The 14,292-nt window shown below is 44.5% G+C and overlaps 7 non-coding genes across 7 annotated transcripts; all 7 read right to left on the reverse strand.

The window, feature by feature from the left end:
• Window positions 1–8: 8 nt before the first annotated feature.
• On the reverse strand, window positions 9–80 carry trnah-gug (transfer RNA histidin (anticodon GUG)). Its single transcript has one exon. It is a non-coding gene; the product is annotated as a tRNA-His (tRNA).
• A 1,667-nt stretch (window positions 81–1,747) lies between these two features.
• Window positions 1,748–1,819, reverse strand: trnah-gug (transfer RNA histidin (anticodon GUG)). The gene has a single exon. It is a non-coding gene; the product is annotated as a tRNA-His (tRNA).
• A 2,315-nt stretch (window positions 1,820–4,134) lies between these two features.
• trnah-gug (transfer RNA histidin (anticodon GUG)) lies at window positions 4,135–4,206 on the reverse strand. Its single transcript has one exon. It is a non-coding gene; the product is annotated as a tRNA-His (tRNA).
• A 2,322-nt stretch (window positions 4,207–6,528) lies between these two features.
• Window positions 6,529–6,600, reverse strand: trnah-gug (transfer RNA histidin (anticodon GUG)). The gene has a single exon. It is a non-coding gene; the product is annotated as a tRNA-His (tRNA).
• A 2,310-nt stretch (window positions 6,601–8,910) lies between these two features.
• trnah-gug (transfer RNA histidin (anticodon GUG)) lies at window positions 8,911–8,982 on the reverse strand. The gene has a single exon. It is a non-coding gene; the product is annotated as a tRNA-His (tRNA).
• A 2,314-nt stretch (window positions 8,983–11,296) lies between these two features.
• Window positions 11,297–11,368, reverse strand: trnah-gug (transfer RNA histidin (anticodon GUG)). The gene has a single exon. It is a non-coding gene; the product is annotated as a tRNA-His (tRNA).
• A 2,313-nt stretch (window positions 11,369–13,681) lies between these two features.
• On the reverse strand, window positions 13,682–13,753 carry trnah-gug (transfer RNA histidin (anticodon GUG)). The gene has a single exon. It is a non-coding gene; the product is annotated as a tRNA-His (tRNA).
• Between the last annotated feature and the right edge of the window lie 539 nt (window positions 13,754–14,292).

The raw sequence follows: 14,292 nt of genomic DNA on the forward strand, positions 1-14,292 counted from the left end.
TATCGCAATGCCGTGACCCGGATTCGAACCGGGGTTGCTGCGGCCACAACGCAGAGTACTAACCACTATACGATCACGGCGAGGTACCAGGGCCATGCGCCATAAGGGAGATATTGGGATATTAAGTGAAACCTACAGTGACGTGGAATAGCGTTCAAGCAGAGATATCTTGATGTTTTGTCTCTTAACATGCCATGTCACGCAAGTAATCATAATATTATCTGTCCAAGTCTTTGTAAGATGTATTTTTGTTAAATTCATTCTCTTTTGAAATATATGTTCTGCTCCTATGCAAACAGTATAGTTTATCGACAAACTACTGTTTTTATAGCAAGCAAGCTACTGCAGCAAGTAGGCCTAACGTTACTAATGTAGCATAATATATCTTTCCTAGCAACATAAATGAATATATAACGTATATAATGTCATTTTCCCAGGATGATTCTCCAGCATTTATCAAAATGTAAACAGGATTATTAGAAATGTTCTTCTTGCAAAGCATGTAGAACCGAACTATTATATAAATCTGACTATTCACAATAATCATAATTTGTGTGTGTACTCAGTGCTGGCAGAGTTCTGGGTCAGGTTAGGAACTACACGATAAAGGTCATTATGTTTGCCTGTTCTTCCTGTCCCATATGCAGTGACGATACTGTCCAGAAGGCCTGAACTGCAGACCTCAGGTCCATCTTTCCATTCTCTCTTTCCCTTTTCCGTGTTCAGGTCAGAGAATGAATGGTAGATTCATCCTGCTGCCAGTGGACTTCTGGCAGGTTAGGAAGTGTCAGTATGTTTGCCTGTTCTTCCTGTCCCATATGCAGTGACGATACTGTGGGCCTGAACTAGACCTGGTCCAACAATTCTCTTTTCCCTGTGTTCAGGTCAGAGAATGATAGATTCATCCTCTGGAGTTTGGGGACCTAATATGTTGCCCCTGGATGATATAATCAAGGAGAGGTTGACCGTCACCCTCATGGATGCTAATCATTGTCCAGGGGAGGGCATGTTCCTATTCCAAGGATACTTCAGAACCGTACTCTACACTAGCAGAGCACTGTATTCCACTGTACCACACAATACTCTACAGGGGTCAGTACTAACTCTATTCTACTACACAATACACTGTTGAGTCTCTCTAGTCTAACTAGTCAACAATGGTATTTATAGTCTAACTAGTCAACAATGGTATTTAGCCACATTTTCCACATCAAGGCAACGGCATGCTTGAGTAGCCTAATATCTCCCCCTCACACACAAGCCCCGGTAGCTTGACGTGATCATATAATGGTTAGTACTGCTCACGGCAATGCGATTCACGGCTTGAGGGCGCTTTTTGAATGAGTTCAACTGAGACTCAGCCATGTGATGTCGCCATGAGCAGCTCTGCAGATGAGCACAATGATAGACTATCACAGAGTATCAGCCCATGCATAGCTTCGGGACGAGGCGGAGAAGTTTTCGCTTTGTGCTTCAATGCTCTTAGTTGTCAAAATTGACCCAATACAGTTGTTCACTTTGTGACTCTGCCTTTAAACTGTAGCCAACGAAACTAAATGTATAGTATGGTAACCTACACTGTTATCAATCTCTGCTTATTTAATGTTATAACGACAGAGGTATAGTAATTATTTATTCACCAGTGGTCAGTGGCACCCTTTCTCTGCTAAATTCACTCCAATTATTCAGTTTAGTTCACCCTGCTAATTCAAAAAGAGCCCTTATGCCGTGACATTGTGAATTTCAATGCCGTGACCCGGATTCGAACCAGGGTTGCTGCGGCCACAACGCAGAGTACTAACCACTATACGATCACGGCGAGCTACCAGGGGTTGCATATCTGGAGGTAAAATTGATCTACTCAAGCAGGCCTTCACTGTGACGTGGCTGAGGTGGTTAAATTCCAAAGTCTAATGTTACACTTTGATGCCAGTTAGATTACAGTTAGTGCTTGTGTGTCTGTAGGACAAATTGGGTTATTCAAGCATGCAGTGACGTGGACAGGCACAGCTGGCTTTTTGGCTTTCCACTCAAGGGGTCTCCCACAAGCCCTGGTAACTCGCCATGATCATACAGTGGTTAGTGCTCTGTGTTGTGGCCGCAGAATCCGGGTCATGCCATTTTGATACACAATGTTACGGCAAAAAGTCTCCTTTTGAATGACTCAAAGTACTAACTGTGTAATCTAAAATATTAACACAACATGTAAAGTGTTGGTCCCATGTTTCATGAGCTGAAATAAAAGATCCCGGTCTACAGTCTATGACTTAGGTGGCTGGAGTCTTTGGCAATTCTTTGGGCCTTCCTCTGACACCGCCTGATATAGAGGTCCTGGATGGCAGGAAGCTCGGCCTCAGTGATGTAAGCACTATCCTCTGTAGCGAATTGCAGTCGGATGCCGAGCAGTTGCCATACCAAGCGGTGATGCAGCCAGTCAAAATGCTCTCGATGGTGCAGCTTGAGATATTATTTGAGGATCTGAGGTCCAATGCCAAATCTTTTCAGCCTCCTGAGGGGAAATAGGCATTGTCGTGCCCTCTTCACGAATGTCTTGGTGTGTTTGGACCATCTTTTTCACATACAAACCTTTATATGTCCGAACTAAGAATAATATAGGCTTCCCGAAAATAACATGGTCGCTGTGGTAGAAAGTTTATTTTGATTGGCGAAATCTGCATTTATCAAAATGTAAACAGGATTATTAGGGAAATCGTTCTTCTTGCAAAGCATGTAGACGTTTAAATCAAACTATTATATAAATATGACTATTCACAATAATCCTAATTTGTGTGTGTACTCAGTGCTGGCCGAGGTTCTATTGGTCAGTCACCGGGCCCCACACTACACGATAAAGGCAAAACATTTCTTACATTGTCGGAGTCTACGACCGCACGTGGCGGTGCTTAATTGGAAGACCTAGACCCTGTCACACTGAACGAGCTGGGAGAACCTTCCAGAAGGACAACCATCTCTGCAGCACTCCACCAATCAGGCCTTTAAGGTGGAGTGGCCAGACGGAAGTCAATCCTCAGTGAATGGCACATTGCTCTCTCTTCTCGTCATTTTCCGAGGATGATTCTCCAGAGCTGTGAATAATGAATGGTTAACTTAACCCTATACTCTGCTGCCAGTGGACTTCTGGCAGGTTAGGAAGTGTCAGTATGTTTGCCTGTTCTTCCTGTCCCATATGCAGTGACGATACTGTGGGCCTGAACTAGACCTGGTCCAACACACCCATCTTTCCATTCTCTTTTCCCTGTGTTCAGGTCAGAGAATGATAGATTCATCCTCTGGAGTTTGGGGGAACCCAATGTGTTGCCCCTGGATGATATAATCAAGGAGAGGTTGACCGTCACCCTCATGGATGCTAATCATTGTCCAGGGGAGGGCATGTTCCTATTCCAAGGATACTTCAGAACCATACTCTACACTAGCAGAGCACTGTATTCCACCGTACCACACAATACTCTACAGGGGTCAGTACTAACTCTATTCTACTACACAATACACTGTTGAGTCTCTCTAGTCTAACTAGTCAACAATGGTATTTATAGTCTAACTAGTCAACAATGGTATTTAGCCACATTTTCCACATCAAGGCAACGGCATGCTTGAGTAGCCTAATATCTCCCCCTCACACACAAGCCCCGGTAGCTTGACGTGATCATATAATGGTTAGTACTGCTCATGGCAATGCGATTCACGGCTTGAGGGCGCTTTTTGAATGAGTTCAACTGAGACTCAGCCATATGATGTCGCCATGAGCAGCTCTGCAGATGAGCACAATGATAGACTAACACAGAGTATCAGCCCATGCATAGCTTCGGGACGAGGCGGAGAAGTTTTCGCTTTGTGCTTCAATGCTCTTAGTTGTTGTCAAAATTGACCCGATACAGTTGTTCACTTTGTTACTCTGCCTTTAAACTGTAGCCAACGAAACTAAATGTATAGTATGGTAACCTACACTGTTATCAATCTCTGCTTATTTAATGTTATAACGACAGAGGTATAGTAATTATTTATTCACCAGTGGTCAGTGGCACCCTTTCTCTGCTAAATTCACTCCAATTATTCAGTTTAGTTCACCCTGCTAATTCAAAAAGAGCCCTTATGCCGTGACATTGTGAATTTCAATGCCGTGACCCGGATTCGAACCAGGGTTGCTGCGGCCACAACGCAGAGTACTAACCACTATACGATCACGGCGAGCTACCAGGGGTTGCATATCTGGAGGTAAAATTGATCTACTCAAGCAGGCCTTCACTGTGACGTGGCTGAGGTGGTTAAATTCCAAAGTCTAACGTTACACTTTGATGCCAGTTAGATTACAGTTAGTGCTTGTGTGTCTGTAGGACAAATTGGGTTATTCAAGCATGCAGTGACGTGGACAGGCACAGCTGGCTTTTTGGCTTTCCACTCAAGGGGTCTCCCACAAGCCCTGGTAACTCGCCATGATCATACAGTGGTTAGTGCTCTGTGTTGTGGCCGCAGAATCCGGGTCATGCCATTTTGATACACAATGTTACGGCAAAAAGTCTCCTTTTGAATGACTCAAAGTACTAACTGTGTAATCTAAAATATTAACACAACATGTAAAGTGTTGGTCCCATGTTTCATGAGCTGAAATAAAAGATCCCGGTCTACAGTCTATGACTTAGGTGGCTGGAGTCTTTGGCAATTCTTTGGGCCTTCCTCGGACACCGCCTGATATAGAGGTCCTGGATGGCAGGAAGCTCGGCCTCAGTGATGTAAGCACTATCCTCTGTAGCGAATTGCAGTCGGATGCCGAGCAGTTGCCATACCAAGCGGTGATGCAGCCAGTCAAAATGCTCTCGATGGTGCAGCTTGAGATATTATTTGAGGATCTGAGGTCCAATGCCAAATCTTTTCAGCCTCCTGAGGGGAAATAGGCATTGTCGTGCCCTCTTCACGAATGTCTTGGTGTGTTTGGACCATCTTCTTCACATACACACCTTTATATGTCCGAACTAAGAATAATATAGGCTTCCCGAAAATAACATGGTCGCTGTGGTAGAAAGTTTATTTTGATTGGCGAAATCTGCATTTATCAAAATGTAAACAGGATTATTAGGGAAATCGTTCTTCTTGCAAAGCATGTAGACGTTTAAATCAAACTATTATATAAATATGACTATTCACAATAATCCTAATTTGTGTGTGTACTCAGTGCTGGCCGAGGTTCTATTGGTCAGTCACCGGGCCCCACACTACACGATAAAGGCAAAACATTTCTTACATTGTCGGAGTCTACGACCGCACGTGGCGGTGCTTAATTGGAAGACCTAGACCCTGTCACACTGAACGAGCTGGGAGAACCTTCCAGAAGGACAACCATCTCTGCAGCACTCCACCAATCAGGCCTTTATGGTGGAGTGGCCAGACGGAAGTCACTCCTCAGTAAATGGCACATTGCTCTCTCTTCTCATCATTTTCCGAGGATGATTCTCCAGAGCTGTGAATAATGAATGGTAAACTTAACCCTATACTCTGCTGCCAGTGGACTTCTGGCAGGTTAGGAAGTGTCAGTATGTTTGCCTGTTCTTCCTGTCCCATATGCAGTGACGATACTGTGGGCCTGAACTAGACCTGGTCCAACACACCCATCTTTCCATTCTCTTTTCCCTGTGTTCAGGTCAGAGAATGATAGATTCATCCTCTGGAGTTTGGGGGAACCCAATATGTTGCCCCTGGATGATATAATCAAGGAGAGGTTGACCGTCACCCTCATGGATGCTAATCATTGTCCAGGGGAGGGCATGTTCCTATTCCAAGGATACTTCAGAACCATACTCTACACTAGCAGAGCACTGTATTCCACCGTACCACACAATACTCTACAGGGGTCAGTACTAACTCTATTCTACTACACAATACACTGTTGAGTCTCTCTAGTCTAACTAGTCAACAATGGTATTTATAGTCTAACTAGTCAACAATGGGATTTAGCCACATTTTCCACATCAAGGCAAAGGCATGCTTGAGTAGCCTAATATCTACTCCTCACACACAAGCCCCGGTAGCTTGACGTGATCATATAATGGTTAGTACTGCTCATGGCAATTAGATTCACGGCTTGGGGTCGCTTTTTGAATGAGTTCAACTGAGACTCAGCCATATGATGTCGCCATGAGCAGCTCTGCAGATGAGCACAATGATAGACTAACACAGAGTATCAGCCCATGCATAGCTTCGGGACGAGGCGGAGAAGTTTTCGCTTTGTGCTTCAATGCTCTTAGTTGTTGTCAAAATTGACCCGATACAGTTGTTCACTTTGTGACTCTGCCTTTAAACTGTAGCCAACGAAACTAAATGTATAGTATGGTAACCTACACTGTTATCAATCTCTGCTTATTTAATGTTATAACGACAGAGGTATAGTAATTATTTATTCACCAGTGGTCAGTGGCACCCTTTCCACAATCTCAGCTAAATTCACTCCAATTATTCAGTTTAGTTCACCCTGCTAATTCAAAAAGAGCCCTTATGCCGTGACATTGTGAATTTCAATGCCGTGACCCGGATTCGAACCAGGGTTGCTGCGGCCACAACGCAGAGTACTAACCACTATACGATCACGGCGAGCTACCAGGGCTTGCATATGTGGAGGTAAAATCGATCTACTCAAGCAGGCCTTCACTGTGACGTGGCTGAGGTGGTTAAATTCCAAAGTCTAACGTTACACTTTGATGCCAGTTAGATTACAGTTAGTGCTTGTGTGTCTGTAGGACAAATTGGGTTATTCAAGCATGCAGTGACGTGGACAGGCACAGCTGGCTTTTTGGCTTTCCACTCAAGGGGTCTCCCACAAGCCCTGGTAACTCGCCATGATCATACATTGGTTAGTGCTCTGTGTTGTGGCCGCAGAATCCGGGTCATGCCATTTTGATACACAATGTTACGGCAAAAAGTCTCCTTTTGAATGACTCAAAGTACTAACTGTGTAATCTAAAATATTAACACAACATGTAAAGTGTTGGTCCCATGTTTCATGAGCTGAAATAAAAGATCCCGGTCTACAGTCTATGACTTAGGTGGCTGGAGTCTTTGGCAATTCTTTGGGCCTTCCTCTGACACCGCCTGATATAGAGGTCCTGGATGGCAGGAAGCTCGGCCTCAGTGATGTAAGCACTATCCTCTGTAGCGAATTGCAGTCGGATGCCGAGCAGTTGCCATACCAAGCGGTGATGCAGCCAGTCAAAATGCTCTCGATGGTGCAGCTTGAGATATTATTTGAGGATCTGAGGTCCAATGCCAAATCTTTTCAGCCTCCTGAGGGGAAATAGGCATTGTCGTGCCCTCTTCACGAATGTCTTGGTGTGTTTGGACCATCTTTTTCACATACAAACCTTTATATGTCCGAACTAAGAATAATATAGGCTTCCCGAAAATAACATGGTCGCTGTGGTAGAAAGTTTATTTTGATTGGCGAAATCTGCATTTATCAAAATGTAAACAGGATTATTAGGGAAATCGTTCTTCTTGCAAAGCATGTAGACGTTTAAATCAAACTATTATATAAATATGACTATTCACAATAATCCTAATTTGTGTGTGTACTCAGTGCTGGCCGAGGTTCTATTGGTCAGTCACCGGGCCCCACACTACACGATAAAGGCAAAACATTTCTTACATTGTCGGAGTCTACGACCGCACGTGGCGGTGCTTAATTGGAAGACCTAGACCCTGTCACACTGAACGAGCTGGGAGAACCTTCCAGAAGGACAACCATCTCTGCAGCACTCCACCAATCAGGCCTTTATGGTGGAGTGGCCAGACGGAAGTCACTCCTCAGTGAATGGCACATTGCTCTCTCTTCTCGTCATTTTCCGAGGATGATTCTCCAGAGCTGTGAATAATGAATGGTAAACTTAACCCTATACTCTGCTGCCAGTGGACTTCTGGCAGGTTAGGAAGTGTCAGTATGTTTGCCTGTTCTTCCTGTCCCATATGCAGTGACGATACTGTGGGCCTGAACTAGACCTGGTCCATCTTTCCATTCTCTTTTCCCTGTGTTCAGGTCAGAGAATGATAGATTCATCCTCTGGAGTTTGGGGGAACCCAATATGTTGCCCCTGGATGATATAATCAAGGAGAGGTTGACCGTCACCCTCATGGATGCTAATCATTGTCCAGGGGAGGGCATGTTCCTATTCCAAGGATACTTCAGAACCGTACTCTACACTAGCAGAGCACTGTATTCCACTGTACCACACAATACTCTACAGGGGTCAGTACTAACTCTATTCTACTACACAATACACTGTTGAGTCTCTCTAGTCTAACTAGTCAACAATGGTATTTATAGTCTAACTAGTCAACAATGGTATTTAGCCACATTTTCCACATCAAGGCAACGGCATGCTTGAGTAGCCTAATAGCTCCCCCTCACACACAAGCCCCGGTAGCTTGACGTGATCATATAATGGTTAGTACTGCTCACGGCAATGCGATTCACGGCTTGAGGGCGCTTTTTGAATGAGTTCAACTGAGACTCAGCCATGTGATGTCGCCATGAGCAGCTCTGCAGATGAGCACAATGATAGACTATCACAGAGTATCAGCCCATGCATAGCTTCGGGACGAGGCGGAGAAGTTTTCGCTTTGTGCTTCAATGCTCTTAGTTGTCAAAATTGACCCAATACAGTTGTTCACTTTGTGACTCTGCCTTTAAACTGTAGCCAACGAAACTAAATGTATAGTATGGTAACCTACAATGCTATCAATCTCTGCTTATTTAATGTTATAACGACAGAGGTATAGTAATTATTTATTCACCAGTGGTCAGTGGCACCCTTTCCACAATCTCAGCTAAATTCACTCCAATTATTCAGTTTAGTTCACCCTGCTAATTCAAAAAGAGCCCTTATGCCGTGACATTGTGAATTTCAATGCCGTGACCCGGATTCGAACCGGGGTTGCTGCGGCCACAACGCAGAGTACTAACCACTATACGATCACGGCGAGCTACCAGGGCTTGCATATTTGGAGGTAAAATCGATCTACTCAAGCAGGCCTTCACTGTGACGTGGCTGAGGTGGTTAAATTCCAAAGTCTAACGTTACACTTTGATGCCAGTTAGATTACAGTTAGTTCTTGTGTGTCTGTAGGACAAATTGGGTTATTCAAGCATGCAGTGACGTGGACAGGCACAGCTGGCTTTTTGGCTTTCCACTCAAGGGGTCTCCCACAAGCCCTGGTAACTCGCCATGATCATACATTGGTTAGTGCTCTGTGTTGTGGCCGCAGAATCCGGGTCATGCCATTTTGATACACAATGTTACGGCAAAAAGTCTCCTTTTGAATGACTCAAAGTACTAACTGTGTAATCTAAAATATTAACACAACATGTAAAGTGTTGGTCCCATGTTTCATGAGCTGAAATAAAAGTTCCCGGTCTACAGTCTATGACTTAGGTGGCTGGAGTCTTTGGCAATTCTTTGGGCCTTCCTCTGACACCGCCTGATATAGAGGTCCTGGATGGCAGGAAGCTCGGCCTCAGTGATGTAAGCACTATCCTCTGTAGCGAATTGCAGTCGGATGCCGAGCAGTTGCCATACCAAGCGGTGATGCAGCCAGTCAAAATGCTCTCGATGGTGCAGCTTGAGATATTATTTGAGCATCTGAGGTCCAATGCCAAATCTTTTCAGCCTCCTGAGGGGAAATAGGCATTGTCGTGCCCTCTTCACGAATGTCTTGGTGTGTTTGGACCATCTTCTTCACATACAAACCTTTATATGTCCGAACTAAGAATAATATAGGCTTCCCGAAAATAACATGGTCGCTGTGGTAGAAAGTTTATTTTGATTGGCGAAATCTGCATTTATCAAAATGTAAACAGGATTATTAGGGAAATCGTTCTTCTTGCTTGCAAAGCATGTAGATGTTTAAATCGAACTATTATATAAATCTGACTATTCACAATAATCATAATTTGTGTGTGTACTCAGTGCTGGCTGAGTTTCTATTGGTCAGTCACCGGGCGCCAAACTACACGATAAAGGTAAAACATTTCTTACATTGTCGGAGTCTACGACCGCACGTGGCGGTGCTTAATTGGAAGACCTAGACCCTGTCACACTGAACGAGCTGGGAGAACCTTCCAGAAGGACAACCATCTCTGCAGCACTCCACCAATCAGGCCTTTATGGTGGAGTGGCCAGACGGAAGTCACTCCTCAGTGAATGGCACATTGCTCTCTCTTCTCGTCATTTTCCGAGGATGATTCTCCAGAGCTGTGAATAATGAATGGTAAACTTAACCCTATACTCTGCTGCCAGTGGACTTCTGGCAGGTTAGGAAGTGTCAGTATGTTTGCCTGTTCTTCCTGTCCCATATGCAGTGACGATACTGTGGGCCTGAACTAGACCTGGTCCAACACACCCATCTTTCCATTCTCTTTTCCCTGTGTTCAGGTCAGAGAATGATAGATTCATCCTCTGGAGTTTGGGGGAACCCAATATGTTGCCCCTGGATGATATAATCAAGGAGAGGTTGACCGTCACCCTCATGGATGCTAATCATTGTCCAGGGGAGGGCATGTTCCTATTCCAAGGATACTTCAGAACCGTACTCTACACTAGCAGAGCACTGTATTCCACTGTACCACACAATACTCTACAGGGGTCAGTACTAACTCTATTCTACTACACAATACACTGTTGAGTCTCTCTAGTCTAACTAGTCAACAATGGTATTTATAGTCTAACTAGTCAACAATGGTATTTAGCCACATTTTCCACATCAAGGCAACGGCATGCTTGAGTAGCCTAATATCTCCCCTCACACACAAGCCCCGGTAGCTTGACGTGATCATATAATGGTTAGTACTGCTCACGGCAATGCGATTCACGGCTTGAGGGCGCTTTTGAATGAGTTCAACTGAGACTCAGCCATGTGATGTCGCCATGAGCAGCTCTGCAGATGAGCACAATGATAGACTATCACAGAGTATCAGCCCATGCATAGCTTCGGGACGAGGCGGAGAAGTTTTCGCTTTGTGCTTCAATGCTCTTAGTTGTCAAAATTGACCCAATACAGTTGTTCACTTTGTGACTCTGCCTTTAAACTGTAGCCAACGAAACTAAATGTATAGTATGGTAACCTACACTGTTATCAATCTCTGCTTATTTAATGTTATAACGACAGAGGTATAGTAATTATTTATTCACCAGTGGTCAGTGGCACCCTTTCTCTGCTAAATTCACTCCAATTATTCAGTTTAGTTCACCCTGCTAATTCAAAAAGAGCCCTTATGCCGTGACATTGTGAATTTCAATGCCGTGACCCGGATTCGAACCGGGGTTGCTGCGGCCACAACGCAGAGTACTAACCACTATACGATCACGGCGAGCTACCAGGGCTTGCATATTTGGAGGTAAAATCGATCTACTCAAGCAGGCCTTCACTGTGACGTGGCTGAGGTGGTTAAATTCCAAAGTCTAACGTTACACTTTGATGCCAGTTAGATTACAGTTAGTGCTTGTGTGTCTGTAGGACAAATTGGGTTATTCAAGCATGCAGTGACGTGGACAGGCACAGCTGGCTTTTTGGCTTTCCACTCAAGGGGTCTCCCACAAGCCCTGGTAACTCGCCATGATCATACATTGGTTAGTGCTCTGTGTTGTGGCCGCAGAATCCGGGTCATGCCATTTTGATACACAATGTTACGGCAAAAAGTCTCCTTTTGAATGACTCAAAGTACTAACTGTGTAATCTAAAATATTAACACAACATGTAAAGTGTTGGTCCCATGTTTCATGAGCTGAAATAAAAGTTCCCGGTCTACAGTCTATGACTTAGGTGGCTGGAGTCTTTGGCAATTCTTTGGGCCTTCCTCTGACACCGCCTGATATAGAGGTCCTGGATGGCAGGAAGCTCGGCCTCAGTGATGTAAGCACTATCCTCTGTAGCGAATTGCAGTCGGATGCCGAGCAGTTGCCATACCAAGCGGTGATGCAGCCAGTCAAAATGCTCTCGATGGTGCAGCTTGAGATATTATTTGAGCATCTGAGGTCCAATGCCAAATCTTTTCAGCCTCCTGAGGGGAAATAGGCATTGTCGTGCCCTCTTCACGAATGTCTTGGTGTGTTTGGACCATCTTTTCACATACAAACCTTTATATGTCCGAACTAAGAATAATATAGGCTTCCCGAAAATAACATGGTCGCTGTGGTAGAAAGTTTATTTTGATTGGCGAAATCTGCATTTATCAAAATGTAAACAGGATTATTAGGGAAATCGTTCTTCTTGCAAAGCATGTAGACGTTTAAATCGAACTATTATATAAATCTGACTATTCACAATAATCATAATTTGTGTGTGTACTCAGTGCTGGCTGAGTTCTATTGGTCAGTCACCGGGCGCCAAACTACACGATAAAGGCAAAACATTTCTTACATTGTCGGAGTCTACGACCGCACGTGGCGGTGCTTAATTGGAAGACCTAGACCCTGTCACACTGAACGAGCTGGGAGAACCTTCCAGAAGGACAACCATCTCTGCAGCACTCCACCAATCAGGCCTTTATGGTGGAGTGGCCAGACGGAAGTCACTCCTCAGTGAATGGCACATTGCTCTCTCTTCTCGTCATTTTCCGAGGATGATTCTCCAGAGCTGTGAATAATGAATGGTAAACTTAACCCTATACTCTGCTGCCAGTGGACTTCTGGCAGGTTAGGAAGTGTCAGTATGTTTGCCTGTTCTTCCTGTCCCATATGCAGTGACGATACTGTGGGCCTGAACTAGACCTGGTCCAACACACCCATCTTTCCATTCTCTTTTCCCTGTGTTCAGGTCAGAGAATGATAGATTCATCCTCTGGAGTTTGGGGGAACCCAATATGTTGCCCCTGGATGATATAATCAAGGAGAGGTTGACCGTCACCCTCATGGATGCTAATCATTGTCCAGGGGAGGGCATGTTCCTATTCCAAGGATACTTCAGAACCATACTCTACACTAGCAGAGCACTGTATTCCACTGTACCACACAATACTCTACAGGGGTCAGTACTAACTCTATTCTACTACACAATACACTGTTGAGTCTCTCTAGTCTAACTAGTCAACAATGGTATTTATAGTCTAACTAGTCAACAATGGTATTTAGCCACATTTTCCACATCAAGGCAACGGCATGCTTGAGTAGCCTAATATCTCCCCCTCACACACAAGCCCCGGTAGCTTGACGTGATCATATAATGGTTAGTACTGCTCATGGCAATGCGATTCACGGCTTGAGGGCGCTTTTTGAATGAGTTCAACTGAGACTCAGCCATATGATGTCGCCATGAGCAGCTCTGCAGATGAGCACAATGATAGACTATCACAGAGTATCAGCCCATGCATAGCTTCGGGACGAGGCGGAGAAGTTTTCGCTTTGTGCTTCAATGCTCTTAGTTGTTGTCAAAATTGACCCAATACAGTTGTTCACTTTGTGACTCTGCCTTTAAACTGTAGCCAACGAAACTAAATGTATAGTATGGTAACCTACACTGTTATCAATCTCTGCTTATTTAATGTTATAACGACAGAGGTATAGTAATTATTTATTCACCAGTGGTCAGTGGCACCCTTTCTCTGCTAAATTCACTCCAATTATTCAGTTTAGTTCACCCTGCTAATTCAAAAAGAGCCCTTATGCCGTGACATTGTGAATTTCAATGCCGTGACCCGGATTCGAACCGGGGTTGCTGCGGCCACAACGCAGAGTACTAACCACTATACGATCACGGCGAGCTACCAGGGCTTGCATATGTGGAGGTAAAATCGATCTACTCAAGCAGGCCTTCACTGTGACGTGGCTGAGGTGGTTAAATTCCAAAGTCTAACGTTACACTTTGATGCCAGTTAGATTACAGTTAGTTCTTGTGTGTCTGTAGGACAAATTGGGTTATTCAAGCATGCAGTGACGTGGACAGGCACAGCTGGCTTTTTGGCTTTCCACTCAAGGGGTCTCCCACAAGCCCTGGTAACTCGCCATGATCATACATTGGTTAGTGCTCTGTGTTGTGGCCGCAGAATCCGGGTCATGCCATTTTGATACACAATGTTACGGCAAAAAGTCTCCTTTTGAATGACTCAAAGTACTAACTGTGTAATCTAAAATATTAACACAACATGTAAAGTGTTGGTCCCATGTTTCATGAGCTGAAATAAAAGTTCCCGGTCTACAGTCTATGACTTAGGTGGCTGGAGTCTTTGGCAATTCTTTGGGCCTTCCTCTGACACCGCCTGATATAGAGGTCCTGGATGGCAGGAAGCTCGGCCTCAGT

The sequence above is a fragment of the Oncorhynchus nerka genome, linkage group LG20 (genome assembly GCF_034236695.1).
Source record: "Oncorhynchus nerka isolate Pitt River linkage group LG20, Oner_Uvic_2.0, whole genome shotgun sequence".
Taxonomy (NCBI): Eukaryota; Metazoa; Chordata; class Actinopteri; order Salmoniformes; family Salmonidae; genus Oncorhynchus; species Oncorhynchus nerka.